The sequence below is a fragment of the Bos taurus genome, chromosome 9, assembly GCF_002263795.3.
Source record: "Bos taurus isolate L1 Dominette 01449 registration number 42190680 breed Hereford chromosome 9, ARS-UCD2.0, whole genome shotgun sequence".
Taxonomy (NCBI): domain Eukaryota; kingdom Metazoa; phylum Chordata; class Mammalia; order Artiodactyla; family Bovidae; genus Bos; species Bos taurus.
In genome coordinates, this window is record NC_037336.1 from 83,001,888 (window position 1) to 83,028,269 (window position 26,382).

A 26,382-nucleotide genomic window follows, 5' to 3' on the forward strand; every position below is an offset into this window, starting at 1 on the left:
TGCAGCCTACCAGGCTCCTCCATCCATGGGATTTTCTAGGCAAAAGTACTGGAGTGGGGTGCCATTGCCTCACAGAAGGCTAGAGGGCTTGAAATATTTGTTTCATAAATGGGAAATAAAAATGAGTATGTATTAAACAAGTAGACCAAGAAAAGGTATTTGGAATGTTTGTAAGTATGAGTGATGACTCTAAGTCCTAGTTCTGGATACAGCACTTTATCAAGAGAAACTCATAGAAGCTGCCTGTGTTCAGGGAAGGATACCATATCTCATCAGATATGGCAGGGTTACTCCCTCATCACATGGCAGGGTTACTTAATCTACATATACACAAAACTATAGCTATGTGGGTGGGGCTACCAGAGCTAGATAAATGCAAATTATATCTATTATCAATCATCATTGCTGCCTTACTTACACATATGTTAAACGTACAAGTTGAGTAGGGGCAACAGAACCAGCATATGCACTAATTGCATATATGATGAACATGTTGTTCAGCTGCTAAGTCACGTCCAACTCTTTGTGACCCCATGGACGGCAGCATGCCAGGCTTCCCTGTCTTTCACTAGCTCATGGAGTTTGCTCAAACTCATGTCCATTGAGTAAGTGATGCCATCCAACCATCTTATCCTCTATTGTCCTCTTCTCTTTTTGCCCTCAATCTTTCCCAGCATCAGGGACTTTTCCAATGAGTCAGCTCTTCACATCAGGTGGCCAAAGTGTTGGAGCTTCAGTTTCAGCATCAGATCTTCCAATGAATATTCAGGATTGATTTCCTTTAGGGTTGATGAGTTTGATCTCCTTGCTATCCAAGGGACTCTCAAGAGTCTTCTCTAGCACCTCAGTTCAAAAGCATTGATTCTTCAGTGCTCAGCCTTCTTTATGGTCCAACTCTCATATCCTTACATGACTACTGGTAAAATTACAGCTTTGACTATACAGACCATTGTCAACAAAGTGATATCTCTGCTTTTTAATATGCTCTCTAAGTTTGCCATAGCTTTCCTTCAAGGAACAAGCATTTTTTAATTTTATGGCTTCAGTCACCATCTGCAGTGATTTTGGAGCCCAAGAAAATAAAATCTGCCACTGTTTCCACTTTTTCCCCATCTATTTGCCATGAAGTGATGGGACTAGATGCCATGATCTTTGTTTTTTGAATGTTGAGTTTTAAGGCAGTTTTTTCACTCTCCTTTTCACCTTCATCAAGAGGCTCTTCACTTTCTGTCATTAAAATAGTATCATCTGCATATTTGAGGTTGTTATTTTTCATGGCAATCTTGATTCCAGCTTGTGATTTATCCAGCCTGGCATTTTACATGATGTACTCTGCATATACGTTAAATAAGCAGGGTGACCAAGATATATGAGTTCACTAAACCATGCTATTTTCATAGCTCGCCTAGAAATGCCATCAGTGGAACATGACAGACACCCCTTAGGGAGTAAGATGATAACCCCTACATTCCTAATCCAAAGAAGTATGTATATGCATGTATGTGTGTTATGCATGAATCAGAAGGTTTTTTTTAGATAGATTTAACAATTTTATATTATATAGTCATTTGTTGTACTTAATTTTATAAAAAAATATAAATTATTGAATGAGGTTAAATAATCTATATTTATATCTCTTGCCATCTCCTGTTTGACCACTCCCAATTTACCTTGATTCATGGACCTAAAATTCCCAGTTCCTATGCAATATTGTTCTTTACAGCATCAGACTTTACTTTCACCACCAAACACATCCACAATTGGGTGTTGTTTTTGCTTTGGCTCAGCCTCTTCATTCATTCTGGAGCTATTTTTCTGCTCTTCAGTAGCATATTGGGCACCTACCGACCTGAGGAGTTCATCTTTCAGTGTCACATCTTTTTGCCTTTTCATACTGTTCCTGGGATTCTCAAGGCAAGAATACTGAAGTGGTTTGCCATTCCCTTTTCCTTAAAGAAGTTACCTCTAACTGGTTTTCATATTATTTCCCCAAAGCCAATGGAATAATGTGGCATGGTTTGTTACAGATCTGAGACTGCTACAGTTTTAACAGAAATCCAAGAAAAGGATACAGCACTAATAAAGAGGTGCATAAAATATTTCGAGAAAATAAGCCTCTAGGTGGACTGAAAGTTAGATTGTTCTTAGGAAATAGCAGGAAAGTACAGGCAAAGTAAATTTTTTTAAATAAATAATTGCCAGATTTTGAGGAAACTGAAAGGTCATACTAGAAGTTTAGACTCATTTTATAGGAAATAAGAAATCGTCAAAGAATACTCAGTCACACATGGGACATTATCGAATCTGTGCTTTAGGAAGACAGCAGCGTGGAAGAAAGAATAAATAGAGAAAGGATGCAGTGAAGTTAGACCTGTAGAAGTCACTGAAATGCCAAGGAACCAAACTGACTGCAGAGGCAGGAAGATGAACATAAAACAGGATGCAGGTGCAGTTTGAAATATTTCACCTGAAGAATCTCTTACAGTGGTCTTCCAAGTCAGCAGCTTGTCAAAAGCACTTGTAAAATTCTTACTCCCTGGACAATCTCAGAGTTATTAAATCAAAATCTTGGCCTAGGAAATGCCTTAGAGACTCATGATGCAGGCATTCCAGTCTAAGAAGTATGAATGTTCTACACACGAGTGACTAAGCTATAGTGTCTTCAAACCATGACAACAGAAAAAGAAACTTTGCAAAGGCTGATTATAAGTTGAGGTTTGAATAACCTGAGTTTAAAGTACTTGAAGGACATCCAGATGAAAAAGTCTCATAGACAATGGAATACATAAGCCTGAAACCCAGAAGAGGGATTAGAGCTAGAGCTATATAATCATGGAATTGGAGGAGGTCCTCCTAAGAAAGAAGGTAACTTAATATGAGAGGTGATCTGAGGGAAGAAGCTCAAAGAGCACTTAGACCTAACAGTAGTGCACAGAAAGATGAATATGGTAATATTAGGGTTAGCCAAGAAAGGATAAATGTATTTAACAGATAATTCCAATAAATCAGCATTAAACCAAACTGCTCCACTTGTTTACAACAAAGTGAAGCACTATACAAAACCAATTCATGCATTTCATGCTTTAATATGCCCACTGCCCATTCTATAGTTTTTATTCCATCCAAATATCTACATCAATGTCACCCGAGATGGTTAAAAAAAAAAAAAACTCTCAGTGATTAAACATCTGAAAGACAAATAGCCCAATGAAAAATGAGTGAAAAGATGTGAATAGAAATTTCTCCAAGAATATACAGCACACATGTATCTTCTGATTGACACGTGGCCAATAAGCATAGGAAAAGATACTCAACATCATCAGCCATTAGGGAAATGCAAATCAAAACCACAATGAAACATCGCTTCACACCCCTGGGATGACTAAAATAAAAAATACAGAAAATAACAAGCATTGTCAACCAAGTGAGAAACGGAAACTCTGAAACATTGTTGGTGGGAATTTAAAATGCTGCAGTCACTTTGGAAAACAGTTTGGCAGTTCCTCAGAAGTTAAACAATGGAGTTCCCATATGATTCAGCAGCTAACTTCTGGGTATATACCCAAAAGAAGTAAAAACATCGGTCCCCACAAAATTGTACACAAATGTTTATAGCAGCATTATTCAAAACTTAGAATAACCCATATGTCCATAAGGGTTGAGCAATGAATAAACAAAATGTCGTACATTCATAGAGTGAAATATGATTCAGTCATTAAAGCAAGATGAGCTGAGACATGCTACAGGATTCAGGAACATTTGAAAACATCTTGCTTAGTGAAAGTCGGTTACACAGGGCTGCATACTGTATGGTCCCATGTACATGCAATACCCAGAACAGGCAAATCCATAGAGACTGAGAGTACAATAGTGTTTGCCAGAGGACAGGGGTGTGGGGTGGAATGGGAACTGATTAATAATGAGTACAAGGTTTCTTTTTGGAGTAGTGAAAATATTTGAGAATGGGTGTTGGTGGTTACACAACTTTGTGAATATATTGAAAACCCCTGAATTATACAACTTAAAGGAGTGAATTGTATGATATGTGAATTATATCTCAACAAAACTGTTAAAAATATGGATTCCCAAGCATCATTTTTGGAGATTCTGTTAAGTCTGTGATTGACCCAAAATCTGTATTTTTTTTTTCAGAAATTATATTTATTTATTCAGGTGAGTTCAGTTGCTCAGCCATGTCCAACTATTGGCAACCCCATGGAATGCAGCACGCCAGGCCTCCCTGTCCATCACCAACTCCCGGAGCTTGCTCAAACTCATGTCCATTGAGTCAGTGATGCCATCCAACCATCTCATCCTCTGTTGTCCTCTTCTCCTCTTGCATTCAATCTTTCCCAGCATCAGGGTCTTTTCCAATGAGTCAGTTCTTTGCATCAGGTGGCCAAAGTATTGAAGTTTCAGCTTCAGCATCAGTCCTTCCAATGAATATTCAGGACTGATTTCCTTTAGGATAGACTGGTTGGATCTCTTTGCAATCCAAGGGACTCTCAAGAGTCTTCTCCAACACCACAGTTCAAAAGCATCAGTTCTTCAGTGTTCAGCTTTCTTTATAGCCCAGCTCTCACATCCATACATGAATACTGGAAAAACCAACAGCTCCCCTGGTGATTCCAATCCTCCAAAAGGTTGAATTAAAAACATATGGATTTCCAAGCATCATTTTTGGAGATTCTGTTAAGTCAGTGTTTGACCCAAAACCTGTATTTTAAACAGCTCCCCTGGTGATTCCAATGCTCCAAAAGGTTGGGGTGGGGGTCACTGATGCACCTAGAAACTTCGCCAGAGAGTTACTTGAGTTATATTTGAAGAAAAAGATGCCAACAGAGAAGGTTCAAAATGAGCAATGCGGCAAGAAAGGCTGCTTCCACCCAAGTCCTCTAAGTCCCAAGAAAGAAGGCCCTCCTCATCAGCCCACAGAAGATGCCCCCAGGTCCCCTGCAGACACCATTACCACCCTCCTCACCAGCTGCCCCTACAGCAGCACCTCCTTTACCAAAACCCTACTTTCCTACAGCTCACCCCGCCTGACCCCAGGACACACAGGGAGCCCCTCTACAAAAGGTTGAATGGCTTACATGCCTCTGAGCCCTCAGATTTGGGCTTTGTCCTTCTCACTTCAGTAAAACCAGGACTCTCACTTGAGGAGGATAAAGGCAGGACACCAATTTCCAATTGGATACACATCAGGCAAATTTTTTTTTAATGATCTAGTTTTTATTTTCATAGTTACAGATAGAAGGGGGCAGGGAAGAACTTATTATTCTTTAAATACCAAGTTCAAAATACTACCCCTTCTGTAAAGACTTTCCCAACTCCTTCTTGAATTCCCACCTGGATGAACTTCCTCCATAACACCATATATAGATTTGTAGATTTCTGTCACAGTCCTTACTTGATTAAAAGTCTTTTTCTCTCAGCTAGAATATGTCTCTCAAACGCAAGGGCTGTGAATTTTTCATCTATGTTTCCCAGCACCTATTGCAATTCCAGATGGATAACTGAGCCTCAAAATTTTTTGTTAAATGAATTGAATAAACGAGTCAATACAGATTCTGATTTCTTAGTTTTTGCCTAATTGAGGGAGGGAAAGTAATAAAGATTTTTTTCTCAAAGGCTAAAACCAAAGTAAGGTTTTAAATAATAATAAAATTGGTGGTTTAATGATACTGATACGTTTTTATTTTCATGACACTTTCCCTTTTGCAATAGCAGACTACCTAGAAGAGTTTCTTTTTTGAGTTTGATTTGGATTACGTCTCTCTATTCACACCTAATTAGATTGATCCACTAATGAATTCTAAGTACATCTCTCTGAGAAATAATAAAACCTCTTCAACCACCATCAAAAATAACATTATCAAGTGAAAATTTCTGATTCAGATTTCTAAACAAATTAAGTAAAGACAAAAGTCTGTGCAAAAAAAGCATACACAGCTCAGGGGTAAAATACTTTTAATAAATTTTTATGGGATACTCCTTGATTACAAACAGTATTAGAAATGTAACCAAAAAATAATAAAGATAAATAGGCCAATAACAAAATCTTAATATTTTTAATACAAAATATTTATCACTTTAATTTACAAAGAATGCTCCTCTATATTAACTCAATTCTTCTTCATAATTATTCTGAATCAGTAAGTGTTAAAGCAACACTTAAAACCAATGTGTTCTGCACAACACCCAGAATCTGCACAAACTCAGAATTTAATAAGTGATATACTGTATAGTTCTGAGGGCTTCCCTGATGGCTTGGTGGTAAAGAGCCTGCCTGCAATGCAGGAGACCTGGGCTCAATCCCTGGGTTGGGAAGATCCCATGGAGGAGGACATGGCAACCCACTCCAGTATTCTTGCCTGGAGAATCCCATGGACAGACGAGCCTGGCGGGCTACAGTCCATAGTGTCACACAGACTCAGCACGACTGAAGTGACTAAGCAGCAGCAACAGAACAGTTCTGAATCTAAGATCACGGAAATAACAGTATAACTCCCAAATATAATTTTATGCATATGGGACTCTGAATTATTCTTTTTCTGGATAGTGACTCTCACACTCACCACACTCTCACACTCATAGATTCTTAGCGATTGTGGTCAGTAAAGACAGTAGTATATGACATAAATGTAGTAAAGACATAAATGTAAATGCTATATTACAAGCATAAATCTACAAACATAACATCTAGAACAAGCTACAATATGCATGAACCTTTGAAAACATTATGCTAAGTGAAAGTCGATTGTACTACAACAGAAATTTTGTCAATAACAGGTCAAATCTATTATTTCTCATAGAAGAGAGCCTTTTACAAGTAAGCTGAAAAAAGGAAATGATTTCAAAGTAACCATTCCTCTGATTCTCTTTAATTAGCTAAAATTTTGGATAAAGCTCTTTGTTAATGTAACATTATGATTTAACATTTAAAAAAATGAAGGTCATGAAACTGAAAATGTTAAGTATCTCACTCTACTGTATACTGGCTGTACTACCGACCTCAGCCAGCTGCACGTGGCCCATGATCCCACTATCAGAGCAGAAAACAGAAAATTTTTAATAGAAAATAAAGAAACTCAAATTGATGGTCATCTTGGAATAATGGAAAAATTTCATTAGCTTGCTGCTGCTGCTGCTGCTAAGTTGCTTCAGTCATGTCCCACTCTGTGCGACCCCGTAGACGGCAGCCCAACAGGCTCCCCCGTCCCTGGGATTCTCCAGGCAAGAACATTGGAGTGGGTTGCCATTTCCTTCTCCAATGCATGAAAGTGAAAACTGGTATGGAAACACTGGCACCAACACTGGTAACCAAGACACAGCTATCTCTCATGCCTAGCGGAGGCCCACCCAGCTGTTCAGACTTGACCTGTCAGCCAAGTCAGTTTCTTTCACAGAAAGTTGAAATCTCCTTGGGCTTCTTTCATCTCATTAAGCTATCCATTCTCTGACTTTCTACAAATCACAATTTATAAATCTTTTCCTCATTCACTCTCATCTTCCAGACACTCCTGAGCTTTATCTTTACACAAAGAAACATGTTGACTGGAGTATAAAATCTCCACCATATACATTTCATTTCCCTAAATTCCCCACCATAAAATACGTTATACTGGTTTAAACTAATATTTTATCCAGCTCATTTTGTTTCTACAGGAGCACCTTTCAGATTTTAGTTGTTCTGCCACCTCTTAGGGAAAAAAATTTCCAGAGCATTTCTCCCTTCTCACTGGGTGAGGATGCAATGATATTTTCTTTAATTTTTACTAAAATTAGAACCCCATTCTGCTTCTAGAGGACATGAATAAGTCATCTAAAAACAGCAAGCATTTTCATTTCAGTTCTCTGGCAAATTATGGAGGGTCAGGTACTGGGGGAGATGGAATGAGAAACTGTATGTCCAACTCTTTGTGACCCCCACAGACTCTACAGTCCATGGAATTCTCCAGGCCAGGATACTGGAGTGGGTAGCCTTTCCCTTTTCCAGGGGAACTTCCCAACCCTGGGATTGAACCCAGGTGTCCCACATTGCAAGTGGATTTTTTACCAGCTGAGCCATAAGGGAAGCTCAAGAATACTGGAGTGGGTAGCCTATCCCTTCTCCAGTGGATCTTCCCAACCCAGGAAATCAAACAGGAGTCTCCAGCATTGCAGGCAGATTCTTTACCAACTGAGCTATCAGGGAAGTGTAATAACATCTATTCCTGGATTATTTTAGTCTGGCACAATTTATTTTGGATATGTGGATATGTGGTAGACCATGGTTTGGCCCAAGAACAGGGAGAAAAATGCCGTTTATTTTTATTTCAATATCATTTCTGTTGTTCTCAAAACTTTGGGTCATTTTAGCTGAAACAACACATTAAAAAAATATTTTGAAGGAAAAGAAAGTGGGAAGAAGATTAAGAGAGTGTCAAAAGAAAGAACCATGTGGAATAAATCGAGTCCCAACTGACTTCTCCATTGTTTCTCCATCAAATCCCTTCTTAGTGACCGTGCAGATAGCCTGGGTATTACACAGGCAGCATGACCTCCTGCTCACCTATGAAGTCCCAGAGCTCAGAGTTTATGTGCAAGATATTAAAATTCACTCATCAAACTATTTTCAGGTCAGGAATAGAGACAGAGATGTAGAGAACAGACTTGTGCGGGAAGGAGAGAGTGGGGCGAGTTGAGAGAGTAGCACTGACATGTATACACTACCATGTGTAAAACAGGTAACAGAGATTAGCTCAGTGCTCTGTGGTGATCTAGAGGGGTGGGGCAGTGCGGGTGGGAGGGAGGCTCAAGAGAGAGGGCATATATGTATACCTAACTAGCTGATTCACGTTGCACAGCAGAAACTAACACAACATTGTAAAGCAACTAAACTCCAATTTTAAAAATGCAAAAATAATAAAATTAACTCATCAAATCTCCATGCCCTGCCTAGCAGAAGTGATACTGTCAGGAAGGAAAAGTGCTAAATCATGACACTTGTGTTCTAGCCTAGTGTTTCTCACAAGGCTAGCAGTGTGTGAGCTTAGGTCACCCACTTAAACTTTATAGGTCCCACTTTATCCATCAAAAAATGAGGAGAGTTAATTTGGTGATGTTATGGTTCAACATAAACTCAGGTTTCCTAGGATGATTTCAGATGATTAAGAAAGAGTAAACTTAAATTTATTGTAATTTTTAGTGAGTAGAATTTTTCATTCAACAGTAATAAACTATTGCTGAAATGAATATTTGTTTCTTAGCATTTCATGAGTCACTCTTCAAAGTTTTATTTATACTTGTTTTTCATAACTATCTCATTAAGCTATTTCATGTAATGCTCTACCAGGTACCTCAATTTATGTTCCCTTTTTAATGATTTATTTGATAGTTTGAGTGCAGTAAGCATAGTTATGCTCTTGAAAGACCCTCATCTCCTAATGGGTGAAACAAAGGACCAAAGTTATATTTAGGAGAACTTTCTTCTACTCAAAGTTTATCCAATTAAGAGTGAATGAACTGTATTCACAAAATTGGACAGGAATGTGGATAATACCTCTTATGCAGTATGTATCCATCTATCCTCCACTCAAACCCAGTCCTCACCAAGGCATAGCACAGTAAAAGCAGAAGCATAGTAGAAATGGGTGGTGCAAGTAATTTTTCAGAGGCTGCAGCATGGTCTAGAATACACTGGCAACACAGGTATCGTTTGGGATCAGGGTATGGAGTAGTCCAGTATTACTTAAAACTGGTGCCTCAATAAACACAAACTGTCTTTAAGATCAAGAAATTTCATCTTAGTAAAAATGGAAAGGCACAGATAATTCAGTTGCTAGAAACTGCTGACTATCTTAAAGCTACTATGTTTTTCTAGATACTTTATAAATTAGTCCTCACAATAGCCCTGGTGTGTTAATTACCCTTTTGTAGAAGGGAAGAAATGAACTCCTGGCATTAGGTAATTCATGTAAGGTAATACAATAATTCTGGCAGAATCTGCAGTCTAACCTGGGTTTATCTTATTGCAAATATTTGTTCTTCCTACTGTACTATTATTTCCCTTCCTATTGCCTTCCAAATAGGTGCTTTCATCTAGAATATCAATAACAGTGAAGTAACTATAGAGAAGGATTTTTTCTACCCAAAGACAAATGATAACCTGCCTTAATAATACAGAATGTAGAGAACAGTTTGATAAATTAAATATACATTGGAAAAGACTTACTACTGGTTATAGGTTGAATTGTGCCTCCCAAAATTTCTATTGCTAAAGCCTTACTCAATGCCCATTTCTTTAGAGTAAACTTATTTGGGGAGTCCTTGCAGTGGTAATAAAGTTAGAATGACGGCACTGGGGTGGACTTTATTCCAGTGTGACTGGTATCTGCATAAAGGGTAAATTTGGACAGAGAGACACATAGAAGGTGATGTGAAGACACAGGGAGGAGACAACCATCTGTAAGTCAACGGGTGAGGCCTAGAACACAGTCTTTCCTCATGAGTCTCAGAAGAAACAAACCCTGCCCACACTTTAATTTTGGACTTCTAGCCTCCAGAACTGTGAGACGATAAATTTCTGTAGTTTATGCCATCCAGTCAATAGGAGTTTATTATGACAGCCTTAGCAAAAAAACACATTATCGTAAAAACATAAAGTTGCATGTTTATCTGTATAATCCTCCTAAATTATAATAATCAATTATTTAAGGATTAAAACTTTTAACATATCAATACTACTCTAAACAAATCACAGCTATGGCCAAAAAAAAAATAATATGACATGAAGACAAATTAGTTTTTGCATAGCAATAAAAGTGGAGTAAAAAATAGTGATAACTTGATGTTGAATTTATGATCATTAAAATCTAAGATTAGGATGTCGAATCCAGAGAGTAATTAAGTGGAAACAAATGCCATTTTATAATTAAAGAGTTAGTAATCTGTTCGTTTCCAAGGCAAACCATTCAATACCATGGTAATCCAAGCCTTTGCCCCAACCAGTAATGCTGAAGAAGCTGAGATTGAATGGTTCTATGAAGACCTACAAGACCTTTTAGAACTAACACCCAAAAAAGATGTTCTTTTCATTATAGGGGACTGGAATGCAAAAGTAGGAAGTCAAGAAACACGTGGAGTAACAGGCAAATTTGGCCTTGGAGTATGGAATGAAGCAGGGCAAAGGCTAATAGCATTTTGCCAAGAGAACGCACTGGTCAGAGCAAACACCCTCTTCCAACAACACAAGAGAAGACTCTACAAATGGACATCACCAGATGGGCAACACCAAAATCAGATTGATTATATTCTTTGCAGCCAAAGATGGAGAGGCTCTATACAGTCAGGAAAAACAAGACGGGGAGCTGACTGTGGCTCAGATCATGAACTACTTATTGCCAAATTCAGACTTAAACTGAAGAAAGTAGGGAACACCACTAGACCATTCAGGTATGACCTAAATCAAATCCCTTATGATTATACAGTGGAAGTGAGAAATAGATTTAAGGGCCTAGATCTGATAGATAGAGTGCCTGATGAACTATGGAATGAGGTTCGTGACATTGTAGAGGAGACAGGGATCAAGACCATCCCCAAGAAAAAGAAATGCAAAAAAGCAAAATGGCTGTCTGAGGAGGCCTTACAAATAGCTGTGGAAAGAAGGGAAGCAAAAAGCAAAGGAGAAAAGGAAAGATATAAGCATCTGAATGCAGAGTTCCAAAGAATAGCAAGGAGAGATAAGAAAGCCTTCCTCAGCGATTAATGCGAAGAAATAGAAGAAAACAACAGAATGGGAAAGACTAGAGATCTCTTCAAGAAAATTAGAGATACTAATGGAATATTTCATGCAAAGATGGGCTCAATAAAGGACAGAAATGGTATGGACCTAAGAGAAGCAGAAGATATTAAGAAGAGGTGGCAAGAATACACAGAAGAACTGTACAAAAAAGATCTTCATGACCCAGATAATCACGATGGTGTGATCACTCACCTAGAGCCAGACATCCTGGAATGTGAAGTCTAGTGCGCCTTAGAAAGCATCACTATGAACAAAGCTAGTGGAGGTGATGGAATCCCAGTTGAGCTATTTCAAATCCTGAAAGATGATGCTATGAAAGTGCTGCACTCAATATGCCAGCAAATTTGGAAAACTCAGCAGTGGCCACAGCACTGGAAAAGGTCAGTTTTCATCCCAATCCCAAAGAAAGACAATACCAAAGAATGCTCAAATTACCGCACAATTGCACTCATCTCATATGCTAGTAAAATAATGCTCAAAATTCTCCAATCCAGGCTTCAGCAATACGTGAACTGTGCACTTCCAGATGCTCAAGCTGGTCTTAGAAAAGGAAGAGGAGCCAGAGATCAAATTGCCAACATCCGCTGGATCATCAAAAAAGCAAGAGAGTTCCAGAAAAACATGTATTTCTGCTTTATTAACTATGCCAAAGCCTTTCACTGTGTGGATCACAATAAACTGTGGAAAATTCTGAAAGAGATGGGCATACCAGACCTCCTGACCTGCCTCTTGAGAAACCTATATGCAGGTCAGGAAGCAACAGTTAGAACTGGACATGGAACAACAGACTGGTTCCAAATAGGAAAAGGAGTACGTCAAAGCTGTATATTGTCACCCTGCTTATTTAACTTATATGCAGAGTACATCATGAGAAATGCTGAGCTGGAAGAAGCACAAGCTAGAATCAAGATTGCCAGGAGAAATATCAATAACCTCAGATATGCAGATGACCACTCTTATGGCAGAAAGTGAAGAGGAACTAAAAAGCCTCTTGTTGAAAGAAGAGAGTGAAAAAGTTGGCTTAAAGCTCAACATTCAGAAAACTAAGATCATGGCATCTGGTCCCATCACTTCATGGGAAATAGATGGGAAAACAGTGGAAACAGTGTCAGACTTTATTTTGGGAGGCTCCAGAATCACTGTAGATGGTGATTGCAACCATGAAATTAAAAGACATTTATGCCTTGGAAGGAAAGTTACAACCAACCTAGATAGCATATTGAAAAGCAGAGACATTACTTTGCCAAAAAAGGTCCGTCTAGTCAAGGCTATGGTTTTTCCAGTGGTCACGTATGGATGTGAGAGCTGGACTGTGAGGAAAGCTGAGTGCCGAAGAATTGATGCTTTTGAACTGTGGTGTTAGAGAAGACTCTTGAGAGTTCCTTGGACTGCAAGGAGATCCAACCAGTCCATTCTAAAGGAGATCAGTCCTGGGTGTTCATTGGAATGACTGATGTTGAAGCTGAAACTGCAATATTTTGGCCACCTGATGCGAAGAGTTGACTCATTGGAAAAGACTCTGATGCTGGGAGGGATTCGGGGCAGGAGGAGAAGGGGATGACAGAGGATGAGATGGCTGGACAGCATCACTGACTCGATGGATGTGAGTCTGAGTGAACTCCGGGAGTTGGTGATGGACAGGGAGGCCTGGTGTGCTGCAATTCATGGGGTTGCAAAGAGTCGGACATGACTGGTTGACTGACTGAACTGAACTGAACTGAATCTTCAGCAGGAAAGAAAATGGTACCAAATAAAAAAGCCTATTTTAACAAGAAAGATATAGGGAAGATCTAATGTGTGTGTGTGTCTGTGTGTGTACACACATATATACATATATACACCCATACACAAATATATTAGAAATAAATTAAACAGAAAAGGAATTGTCATTTTGCAAAATTTTTAATAATATGCTGTAAAAAATTTTAACAGCAAACTTTTAAAAATGGAATGAGATGTGTGAGAGGGTAACAGGCAAGAAGGCCAGGGGTCTCCAATCGGAGGAAATAGGCTGCAAGTGTCAGATATTTTTCTCTCTCCCTTAAGCAGCAGGAGGAAACAAACTACAAGTGCCAGATTTTTTTTCCTTCTCCATAAAAAATTAAAAGCAGGTTTCTCTTAAAATTCTGTGTTGCCATGATGACACCTGGTTCTACCTGAACTTAACTTTTCTCCAACCTTGAGCTAACCAATGCGTTTTTCTTATGGAAATGTTTTTCTTAAGCAATGTTAACAAAATTATGTATTTGCTTTGGAATTTGTCTTTCTTCAAAATGATTCCTCCTAAGACTAACTTTTTTTCTTTTCTCAAACCTTGAGCTGATAATAGCTCAACAACCAGTATTCATACCAATTGCTTCATGGCTGGGGGATGACACACCTGTGCCATCCTATCTCAAAAATGCATGTTGTGAGAGAGGGGCCTGGTGAAACTCCCTCAGCCTTGAGGTGTCTCTTTTATCTGATTAATAGTTTTCTAACAGACATAAGGCAATGGCACCCCACTCCAGCACTCTTGCCTGGAAAATCCCATGGATGGAGGAGCCTGATAGGCTGCAGTCCATGGGGTCGCTAAGAGTTGGACATGACTGAGTGACATCACTTTCACTTTTCACTTTCATGCATTGGAGAAGGAAATGGCAACCCACTCCAGTGTTCTTGCCTGGAGAATCCCAGGGACGGGGAAGCCTGGCGGGTTGCCGTCTATGGGGTCGCACAGAGTCGGACATGACTGAAGTGACTTAGCAGCAGTAGCAGCAGCAACAGACATATGGCTAAAGACTAGCAGAAGGGGCACTCTTTCTGCCCCCTTCTGATGTCTATGTCAGAAGCTCTGTCTGTCTCTTTTATACTTTAATAAAACTTTACTACACAAAAACTCTGAGCAATCAAGCCTCGTCTCTGGCCCTGGATTGAATTCTTCTCCTCTGGAGGCCAAGAATCCCAGCGTCTTTCACGGCTCAGCAACAACCTTTGACTTGTTACAGGCAAGTTACAGAGACTTCTTCCTCTAAGAGCAACAACTTAAAAAATGGCAAAATATATGAACAACGTTTTTTGGATGTTGAACAAAAGGTAGTACAGGACAGATATCTCTGAGAAAAGGAAAAAAGACAAGGGGAACAATATGAATGCCATGGATTTCTGCTTGTAGAGAATTTCTGAACCATGACCCAGGGATGGAATCCCAAATAGCATCCAACAGTGTCACTGATTGAGGAATTAGAAATACGAATATAAGGAGATTAAACTGACTAAAATTTGCAGGGCTTAATTCTAGAGAGGAGAAAGATATATGGAGAGGTCCATAAATATTCATAAAGGTCTCTTAGATTCTTTGGTTTCATGCCTATCTGCCTATGAGTTGGAATTTGACAGAGTCATATAACAAATGATAAGAAAAAAAATTTCTAAAAATTGTAAGCCAAAGAATTAGCACAGCTCACAGAGAGCTGGGAAACATTTGCATTTCCATCAGATAGAGTGAGAAGATCTTATTTAATACATGAAGCAACCAGGAGAAAATGTAGAGGGATCATTGCTTAGTAGTGGGGCTAAACTAGCTCTACAGTAAAAGTTACTGTGCCATGCTCCTATAAACCTTCAAGACAAACCTCAAAAGGGACAAGCTAATCAATAAAGAACTGCTACAAAGAAAAATTCCAAACTTTCTTGAAAACAATGTAAAATTACAATGTCTACCATCCAAACAAAAATCAATAGATACAAATGTCATTTTTTTCTATATACTATCAATGAACAATTGAAACTTAAAATTGAAAAGTTTTAAAATACACCATTAAAAATATCACCACCCATTTTAAAAAAATGTATAAATCTAATGAAACATGTATAAGATCTGTATTTGGAAACTATAAAACATTGGTAAAAGAAATTAAAGACCTAATTACATGTTTTTAATTTATTTATTTGGCTGCACTCGGTCTTAGTTGCAGCACTTGGGATCTTTGTTGCCATGTGCGGGATCTAGTTCCCCAACCAGGGATCAAAACCACGCCCCCTGCATTGGGACCATGGAGTTTTAACCACTGAACTACCAGGAAAGTCTGCACAAAGACCTAATTAAATGGAAATGTATTCCCTGTTCACAGATTGAAAGACTTAATAGTGTTAATATGTCAATTCTTCTGAACTTGATCTATAGATTCAACGCAATCCTAACAAAATTACAGCAAGCCATTTTGTAGATTCAACAAATTGATTCTAAAATACATATAAAAGGGCAAAAGACCAAGAAAAGCCAACACAATACTGAAGAACAAACTTGGGGGACTCATGCTACACTATGTAAAGATTACTATAAAGCTACAGTGATCCACACAGTGTGGTATGGTACAACAATAGACACAGATTAGTGGAACTAAATAAAGAGCCCAGAACTAGATCTGTACAAATACAGTCAACCTATTTTTGATTAAGGCAATTCAAACAAGACAGGATAGTATTTTCAACAAATGGTGCTAGAAAAACTAGACACTCATATGCAGTCCACGGGGTTGCAAAGAGTCGGACATGACTGAACACCTTCACTTTCACTTTTGTATAGAGAAGAAAGAAAAAAAAAAAAAAACCTAGATACAGACTTTATACCATACATAAAAATTAACACAAAATGGATTATAGACCTGCAAATAAAGTGCAAAATTATAAAACTTCCAGAAGATAATGTATGAGGAAATCTAGATAACCTTGGATTTGGGGAAGAGTTTTTTAATTCAAAAACCACAAGCACAACCCATGAAAGGAAAAAATGGTACACTGGACTGAATTAAAATTAAATTTTTTCATGGTAAAAGACACTACAAAGAGAATAAAAAGACAAATTATAGACAGGGAGGAAATGTTTGCAGATAACATATCTCTTAAGAATTTGTATATGAAATACACAAAGAATTCTTAAAAATCACTAACAAGGAAACAACCAACTAAAAAACAGAGAAAAGTACTGAGCAGACTTGCAATTAAAGATGTTATACAGATGGCAAATAAGTATTTACAAAAATACTCAACATAATTTATTTTTAGAGCATTGCAAATTAAAACAGTGAGATACCATGACACATCTATTAGAATGGTTAAAAAAAAAGTGAACAAAACCAGAACTGTTGTACTGGGCTACATCTACTGCAGAAGAGACTGGAGCTCTTTTTTTTCTTTCTTTTTAATTCATTTTATTCAAGCATAGTTGATTTACAATGTTGTGGGTTTTTAAATTTATTTATTTTAATTGGAGGCTAACAGAATCCAACATCATATTACAAAGATCATACATCATGACCAAGTGGGCTTTATCCCAGGAATGTAAGGATACTTTAATATCCACAAATCAATCAATGTAATACACCATTAACAAATTGAAAGATAAAAACCATATGATTATCTCAATAGATGTAGAGAAAGCCTTTGACAAAATTCAACATACATATATGATAAAAAAAAAAAACCCTCCAGAAAGCAGGAATAGAAGGAACATACCTCAAAACAACAAAAGCTATATATGACAAACCCACAGCAAACATTATCCTCAATGGTGAAAAATTGAAAGCATTTCTACCAAAGTCAGGAACAAGGCAAGGGTGCCCACTCTCACCACTACTATTCAACATAGTTTTGGAAGTTTTGGCCACAGTAATCAGAGCAGAAAAAGAAATAAAAGGAATCCAGATTGGAAAAGAAGAAGTAAAACTCTGACTGTTTGCAGATGACAGGATCCTCTACATAGAAAACCCTAAAAACTCCACCAGAAAATTACTAGAGCTAATCAATGAATATAGTAAAGTTGCAGGATATAAAATTAACACACAGAAATTCCTTGCATTCCTATACACCACCAATGAGAAAACAGAAAGAGAAATTAAGGAAACAATTCCATTCACCATTGTGACGAAAAGAATAAAATACTTAGGAATATATCTACCTAAAGAAACAAAAGACCTATATATACAAAACTATAAAATACTGATGAAAGAAATCAAAGAGGACACAAATAGATGGAGAAATATACCATGTTCATGGACTGGAAGAATCAATATAGTGAAAATGAGTATACTATCCAAAGCAATCCATAGATTCAATGCAATCCCTACCAAGCTACCAACAGTATTTTTCAGAGAACTAGAACAAGTAATTTCAAAATTTGTATGGAAACACAAAAAACCTTGAATAGCCAAAGTAATCTTGAGAAAGAAGAATGGAACTGGAGGAATCAACCTGCCTGACTTCATGCTCTACTATAAAGCCACAGTCATCAAGAAAGTATGGTACTGGCACAAAGACAGAAATATAGATCAACGGAACAAAACAGAAACCCCAGAGATACATCCATGCACCTATGGACACCTTATCTTTGACAAAGGAGGCAAGAATATACGATGGATTAAAGACAACCTCTTTAACAAGTGGTGCTGGGAAAACTGGCCAACCACTTGTAAAAGAATGAAACTAGAACACTTTCTAACACCATACACAAAAATAAACTCAAAATGGATTAAAGATCTAAACATAAGACCAGAAACTATAAAACTCCTAGAGAAGAACATAGGCAAAACACTCTCCGACATAAATCACAGCAGGATCCTCTATGACCCACCTCCCAGAGTAATGGAAATAAAAGAAAAAATAAACAAATGGGACCTAATTAAACTTAAAAGCTTTTGCACAATGAAGGAAACTATAAGCAAAGTGAAAAGACAGGTTTCAGAATGGGAGAAAATAATAGCAAATGAAGCAACTGACAAAGAATTAATCTCAAAAATATACAAGCAACTCCTGCAGCTCAACTCCAGAAAAATAAATGACCCAATCAAAAAATGGGCCAAAGAATTAAACAGACATTTCTCCAAAGAAGGCATACAGATGGCTAACAAACACATGAAAAGATGTTCAACATCACTCATTATCAGAGAAATGCAAATCAAAACCACAATAAGGTACCATCTCATGTCAGTCAGAATGGCTGCTATCCAAAAATCTACAAACAATGTTGGAGAGGGTGTGGAGAAAAAGGAACCTTCTTACACTGTTGGTGGGAATGCAAACTAGTGCAGCCACTGTGGAGAAAAGTGTGGAGATTCCTTAAAAAACTGGAAATAGAACTGCCATATGACCCAGCAATCCCACTGCTGGGCATACACACCAAGGAAACCATAATTGAAAGAGACACATGTACCCCCATGTTCATTGCAGCACTGTTTATAATAGCCAGGACATGGAAACAACTGGAAATCTTTATTGCAAAATTCAGTCTTAAATTGAAGAAAGTAGGGAATACCACTAGGCCATTCAGGTATGACCTAAATCAAATCCCTCATGATTATATAGTGGAGGTGACAAACAGATTCAAGGGATTACATCTGGTAGACAGAGTGCCACAGTCAGCTTCAGATCTTGTTTTTGTTGACTGCATAGAGCTTTTCTATCTTTGGCTGCAAAGAACGTAATCAATCTGATTTCAATATTGACCATCCGGTCATGCCCATGTGTAGAGTAGACTCTTGTGTTATTAGAAAATGGTGTTTGCTATGACCAGTGTGTTCTCTTGACAAAACTCTATTAGCCTTTGCCCTGCTTCATTTTGTATTCCAAGGCCAAACTTGCCTGTTACTCCAGGTATCCCTTGACTTTCTTCTTTTGCATTCCAATCCTCTATGATGAAATGACATCTTTTTCTGGTGTTAGTTCTAGAAGGTGCTGTAGGTCTTCATAGAACAGGTCAACTTCAGCTCTTCAGCATAAGTGCTTGGAGTATAGAGTTGGATTACTGGTGATGTTGAATGGTTTTCCTTGGAAAAGAACTGAGATCATTCTGTCATTTTTGGAGAGTACACTCAAGTACTGCATTTCTTGGGCTTCCCAGGTGGCACTAGCAGTAAAGAACGCATTTGCCAATGCAGGATACATAAGAGACACAGGTTCTGATCCTTGGTCAGGAAGGTTCCCTGGAGGAGGAAATGGCAACCAATACCAGGATTATTGCCTGGAGAATCCCAAGGACAGAAGAGCCTGGCAGGCTATAGTCCATAGGGTCGCAAAATGTTGGACATGACTGAAATGATTTAGCACATAGCACACACTGTATTTCTTACTCTTTTTTTGACTGTGAGGACTACTCCATTTCTTCTGAGGGATTCTTGGCCACAGTAGTAGATCATTTGAATTAAAATCACCATTCCCATCCATTTTAGTTCACTGATTCCTAAGATGTTGATGTTCACTTTTGCCATCTCCTACTTGACCACATCCAGTTTTCCTTGATTCATGGACCTAACATTCCAGGTTCCTATGCAATATTGTTCTTTACAACATTGGACTTTACTTTCACCACCAGACACGTCTACAGCTGAACATCATTCCTGCTTTGGCCCAGCCGCTTCCATTCTTACTGGAGCTATTAGTAATTGTCCTCCCCCAATAGCATATTGAACACCTTCTGACCTGGTGGGGGGGGGGGGCTCTAGTGTCTTATATTTTTGCCTTTTCAGACTGTACATGGGGTTCTTCAGGCAAGAATACTGGAGTGAGTTGCCATTTCTTTCTCCAGTGGCCCACATTTTGTCAGAATTCTTTGCTATGACCCGTCCATCTTGGATGGCCCTGCATGGAATGGCTCATAGCTCCTTCACAATGATAAAGCTGTGATCCATGAAGGGGTGGTTTTTAATATCATTCTACAATAAAACAAACCAGAGCTCTTTGGAGAAATGACTGATTTTTTCGTTAGGGCTTCTGCAGTAGTTGTAGCCCAGTACAATAGTTCTGTTCAATTATAAATATGAAAAAGAACTATAGGAATACCTTAATGACATTGCCAATTCAGTTCCAGGCTATCAAAATAAAGCAAATATCAAAATAAGGCAAATTTAAAAAATAATTTAAATACCTTAAACATACTCTATTGCTAAAAATGCTGACCATCATCTGTACCTTCACCAAGTCATAATTTTGGTTGCTGATGGAGGGTCTTGCCTCAATGCTGATGACTACTGACCTGTTAGGATGGTGGCTGGTAAAGGCTGGAGTGGCTATAGCAATTTCTTTTAAAAAAGACAACAGTAAAATTTTGCCACGTCATATTGACTCTTCCTTTCACGAACAGTATTTCTGAAGCACACAATGCTATTTGATAGCCTTTGACCAATGACAGGACTTCTTTCAAAACTGGAGCTAATCTTCTCAAGCTCTGCTCCTGCTTTATCAATTAAGTTTATGTAATATTCTAAATATCCTCTTGTCATTTCAGCAGTCTTCATGACATCTTCCCAGGAGTAGATTCTATTTCAAGAAACCACATTCTTTGTTCATGCATAAGAAACAACTCCTCATGCGGAAAGCCTTACCACGAGATTGAAGCAACTGAGTCACATCTTCAGGCTCCACTTCTAATTTGAGTCCTCTTGCTATTTCCACCATATCTGCTAATACTTCTTCCAAGTCTTGAACCCCTCAAAGTCATCCATGAAGGCTGGAATCAACTTCTCCCAAACTTCTATTAATATTGATATTTTGACCTCTTTCCATGAATCACAAATGTTCTGAATGGCATCTAGGATGGTGAATCTTTCCCAGAAGGATAAAAAATATAATAATAATGAAAAAGTTTGAAGTATTCCAAGAATTACCAAAATGTGACACAGAGACATTAAGTGAGCAAATGTTGTTTATAAATGGCACCAATAGACTTGTTCAACACAAAGTTGCCACAAATCCTCAATGTAAGAAAAAAAAAAAATGTAACATCTGCAAAGCTCAATAAAGTGAAGTGGAATAAAGCAAGGTATACCTGTATGTGTGTTGAAGGGTAGGGAGAATGCCAGCAAAGTTAATGCTTTCTAGATTAAAGGGGATGCCTATGGCTGACATTTCCACTCTTCCCTCTCCTTCCTTATATTCTACTGAATGCAGATGCAATGATTAGAATAGCAGCTATAGCCTTGAGGGAAAAGCTAAGAAAATACAATGGCACCTTACCTGATATCCACAAGCTATGAACCATTATCACTATACCTACCTATGAACTTTTTATAGCACAAAAACTAACCCTCATTTGTCTCAGCAATTGCTTGTTGTGTTTTCTGTTACTTGCAGCCTGTTGCCATGCCTTCCTCCAGGGGATCTTCCCAACCCAGGCATCGAACCCAGGTCTCCCACATTGCAGGTGGACTCTACTGTCTGAGCCACCAGCCTCCAAGAACACTGGAGTGGATAGCTTATCCATTCTCCAAGGGATCTTCCCAACCAAGGAATCAAACCCAGGTCTCCTTCATTGCAGGCTGATTCTTTACCAGCTGAACTACTAGGGAAACCCAACCTGCAGTCTATTGCATTCCAAACTGTTTCTCAAACAGTCCACATTTTTTGGAGGGGGGAGATCTTCCTCCCTACTGTTCATATTGCTTCTACTGCTTACAATCAGAGTCCAAGTCACTATAACTAATGTAATTTTAAACTATAAAAGATGTATAAGGAAAGGAACAGGTGCCAAAAGAAAGAACAAAAAAGTAGTTAAGAAAGACATGTGGGACTTCCCTGGTGGTTCAGTGGTTAAGAATCCTCGATTTCCACTGCAGGGGCATGGGTTTGATCCTTGGTCAGAGAACTATGATCCTATATGCCATGGGGAATGGCATCAATAAATAAATAAATATTTTTTAAAAAGAAGACTTGTAAGAAGAGACTTAACAAATAGATGCCAACGTGGAAAAGTTGAAGGAATGGTCTCCCACCTGCCTCCTTCCACCCTACCTTATCCCTAACATGAAATAACTATGCTCTCAATAGAGGACAGAATGGTTTTCCTGGAAAGGACCTGAGAAGAGGTGTAGGGTCTAGAGATCTGAACAGAACAGATCTTGAGATAACTATGTACTCACCAACTGACTTGGAGAAGGAAATGGCAACCCACTCCAGTACTCTTGCCTGGAAAATCCCATGGACAGAGGAGCCTGGTAGGCTATAGTCTATGGGGTCGCAAAGAGTCGGACACGACTGAGCGACTTCACTCACTCACTCACCAACTGACTAGAAGGTAAAAGAAAAAGGGAGCACCATTCAGGAATAGAATAGACTGAAATATTTCTACCTACAGTCACATTTTTGTTTGCTTTGTTTTGTTTTACTTTGTTAATGATAAGGACCAGGAGTCCTCTGGATTCTCACCCGTTAACCCTAAGTGAAGAAACCTTCCCCTCCACAAGATCTGCCAAATTACACGATATCCCATGAGTATACTTCCATTTAGAGGCGATTTTGGATAAACATAAGCAACTTCAGCAGGAATCCAGCACAGTTGCTTCTACAAATCAACATAACCTTTATTCATAAAAATAAATGGTCACCTAAAGATTACTGGACACTTGAGGAAAACTTTTAGCATTAAAAAAATATTGCTATGAGGAAAGGGACAAAAAGTTAATGCAAGACAAAAACAAATTCAATCAATTATATTTAATGTCCTCAGAAAGATTTAAATATTATCCATACCGGAAGAAAAACCAGCTCTGGAAAAAAAAGAAATTAGAGACTAACAGAAAAATGTGGGAGACTAAAAATGATTGTCAAAAAAAAATATTAAGTCTAGTATAAGAAGTAAATAATGGGATGGGTAGTATTAAAAACAAAACAGTGATCTGGAAACATAGTCGGGGAAATCTATCCAAACAAAAGATGGAAAACACAAGAGAAATGCTAAGAGATACTCACATAAAAGCAGAAGGTACAGTATATGAGTAATACATGTCAGAGGAAAGAACAGAGAAAACAGAGAGGGGGAAATAAAGAAACAATAGTTTCCATTAGTAAAAAAAATAATTCCTGGAATTGAAAAAGGCAACCAATTGTCAAGTCATAAGAACAACAACAACAAAAGACTGAGATACAACCTGATAAAATAATGTAAGGAAAAGTTTTTAAGCTTCAAAGAGCAAAAAAAAAAAAAGTACCAACAAAGAAATGAGCTTACTTTGACATGAAAATTATTAACATCTGGTGTTAGAAGGTACTGAGGCAGTGCCTTCAAAGCAAACATTATTTTGAGACTAGAATACTCTACCAGATGACTAACCACATGTGAAAGCAAGATAGAGACCTTTTCAGGCATCTAAGAACTCAGGTAGTTTATCTCTCAGTTACTGTTTTTTTAAATTATTTGAGGATGCGATTGAATGAAAGGACTAAGATATTCAAGAAAGTGGAAAATGTGGAATCCTAAACAATGCAACTAACACAGGAGTCCAAGTAAAAGCAACAACAATAATATAAATCCCAGATAGCTATGTTCAGAAAGACATATATCAATATTGGAAAATCCCATGGACGGAGGAGCCTGATAGGCTGCAGTCCATGGGGTGGCGAAGAGTCGGACACGACTGAGTGACTTCACTTTCACTTTTCACTTTCATGCATTGGAGAAGGAAACCCACTCCAGTGTTCTTGCCTGGAGAATCCCAGGGACGGGGGAGCCTGGTGGGCTGCCGTCTATGGGGTTGCACAGAGTCGGACACGACTGAAGCGACTTAGCAGCAGCAGCAGCAGTGAAAATTAGAACAAAACCCCCAAATCCTCAAGGAACAGAATGTTTTCAAAAAATGAGGAATTTGCATTCATCAGATAGTTCATTTAAACTAGGAAATTTTGAGGATCAATGTGCTGTTCCTGTTTTTAATAAGTAACGAGAAAGTTTAAACAAGGTGTAAAAGAACATTGCCACTCAAATATAAAGTAAAATGAACTCTGATATCATTTTAAATAAAATCTGAGCATGATTTATAGTGTAAGAGAACTTTTCCTCCTAGTACACAGGTTTCATGTCACAGAATTGTATTTCTAAACTTTTTAATTAGTATAATTACACTACTTGGTTCTGAAATAATTATTTCCCAATCATAATAGTAAAAATAACAACAAGTAACACTTATTTAACACTTAATATATGTCCTATCCTAAGCTTTATTAGATTTATTAGCCAGTTTGGTCCTTTCAACAATAGCACAGTAAAGTTAAGTGACTTGCCCAAGGTCACACGCTGGTTGGTGAAGCTAGACATTCTGGCTCCAGAATCCCTGCTCTTAAATGTTAGCTATGCTGCTTCTCATTATGCTGTCTGTTAAGTTACAATTCTTCCAATCAACCTATCAGCCTAAAACAAAATGGCATAGTAACAATTATAAAACAAAATATAAATTTTATAGAACTTAACATAGAAACAATGATTAACCAAAGTAAAGAAAAGGAAAGGAATGTGCAAGTGTTATTTTTCTCAACCTTTTATATATACATGGGCTCCCCAGGTGGCGCTGATGGTAAAGAACCTGCCTGCCAATTCAAGAGACATAAGAGACACAAGTTCTATTCCTGGATTGGGAAGATCTCCTGGAGGAAGGCATGGCAACCTCCTCCAGTATTCTTGCCTGCAGAATCCCATGGACAGAGGAGCCCGGGGAGGGGGCCACAGTTTATAGGGCTGAAAAGTGTCAGACATGACTGAAGTGACTTAGCATGCACACATGCAACTTTCTATATAAAAGAAGCATAATACAGAAATTTCTATATAATGGAAAATCAACAGTAAACTACAGGAGTATAATGTAAAATAATAATATAAAAATCAGCAGGGAGGGGAGAGATAATGAACCTGAGCTAAACTTCTCATATTTCACAGCAAGTAAGATGATTAATTTTATACGTATATAGTAGCTGTTGTCAGTAGACATTGTCTAATTTTAAAGTGTAACATATAATTCATGTGGCAACTCTCAGAAAACCTAAACACAGAAAAATTCAAGTGGATACATTAAGAAATTCAGAAGAATATCTGAATTTAGGAGAATTCAGAAAAACTAAAAATAGAAAAGGAGGAGGACTGGGGAAAGGGAAGATCTTTGTTTTTAACCATCTTAATTTTTATTAAAATTATCAGATATTACTTCATTATGAAAATATGCAGTACTATTAATAATAGAATATCTTATAAATAAGGGCGTAATCAATGAGAGCACCTTTCAATTCTGGCATGGTAACAGAAAAGGACAATAAATGGTACCAGACTATGAAACTCAGTAGGGTGCAAAAAGAGGAACAAGGACAACATATAAACATATTACAGAACACCCATGCTCTTTGCTGATTCTTTGTTTCCACATCACTATGGGCACTCCAGTACTCTTGCCTGGAAAATCCCATGGACGGAGGAGCCTGGTAGGCTGCAGCCCATGGGGTCGCTGAGTCGGACACAACTGAGCGACTTCACTTTCACTTTTCACTTTCATGCATTGGAGAAGGAAATGGCAACCCACTCCAGTGTTCTTGCCTGGAGAATCCCAGGGTCAGAGGAGCCTAGTTGGCTGCCATCTATGGGGTCGCACAAAGTCAGACACGACTGAAGTGACTTAGCAGCTGCAGCATGGACTAAATGGCCCACTTTTTCATATAAACTTCCCCAGGGACCTTTCATCCGCTTTAGACAACCACTGAACCACACACACTCCAGCCCCCTACTCTGTACGTTTCATTTAAAGAAAGGGCTGTCTACATTCACACACGAGCGGGAGTCTACAAGTGGCATCACTTTTTCAGGGAATAAT

The 26,382-nt window shown here is 38.2% G+C and overlaps 1 protein-coding gene across 2 annotated transcripts in view; it reads right to left on the reverse strand.

The window, feature by feature from the left end:
• EPM2A (EPM2A glucan phosphatase, laforin) overlaps nucleotides 1-26,382 on the reverse strand; it is a 108,950-nt gene that overhangs the window by 80,475 nt on the left and 2,093 nt on the right. The window contains exon 1 of one of the 2 annotated variants that reach the window (XM_059889729.1): nucleotides 22,675-22,777. The gene's annotated coding sequence lies outside the window, so the exon portion shown is untranslated. 2 annotated transcript variants of the gene reach the window in all.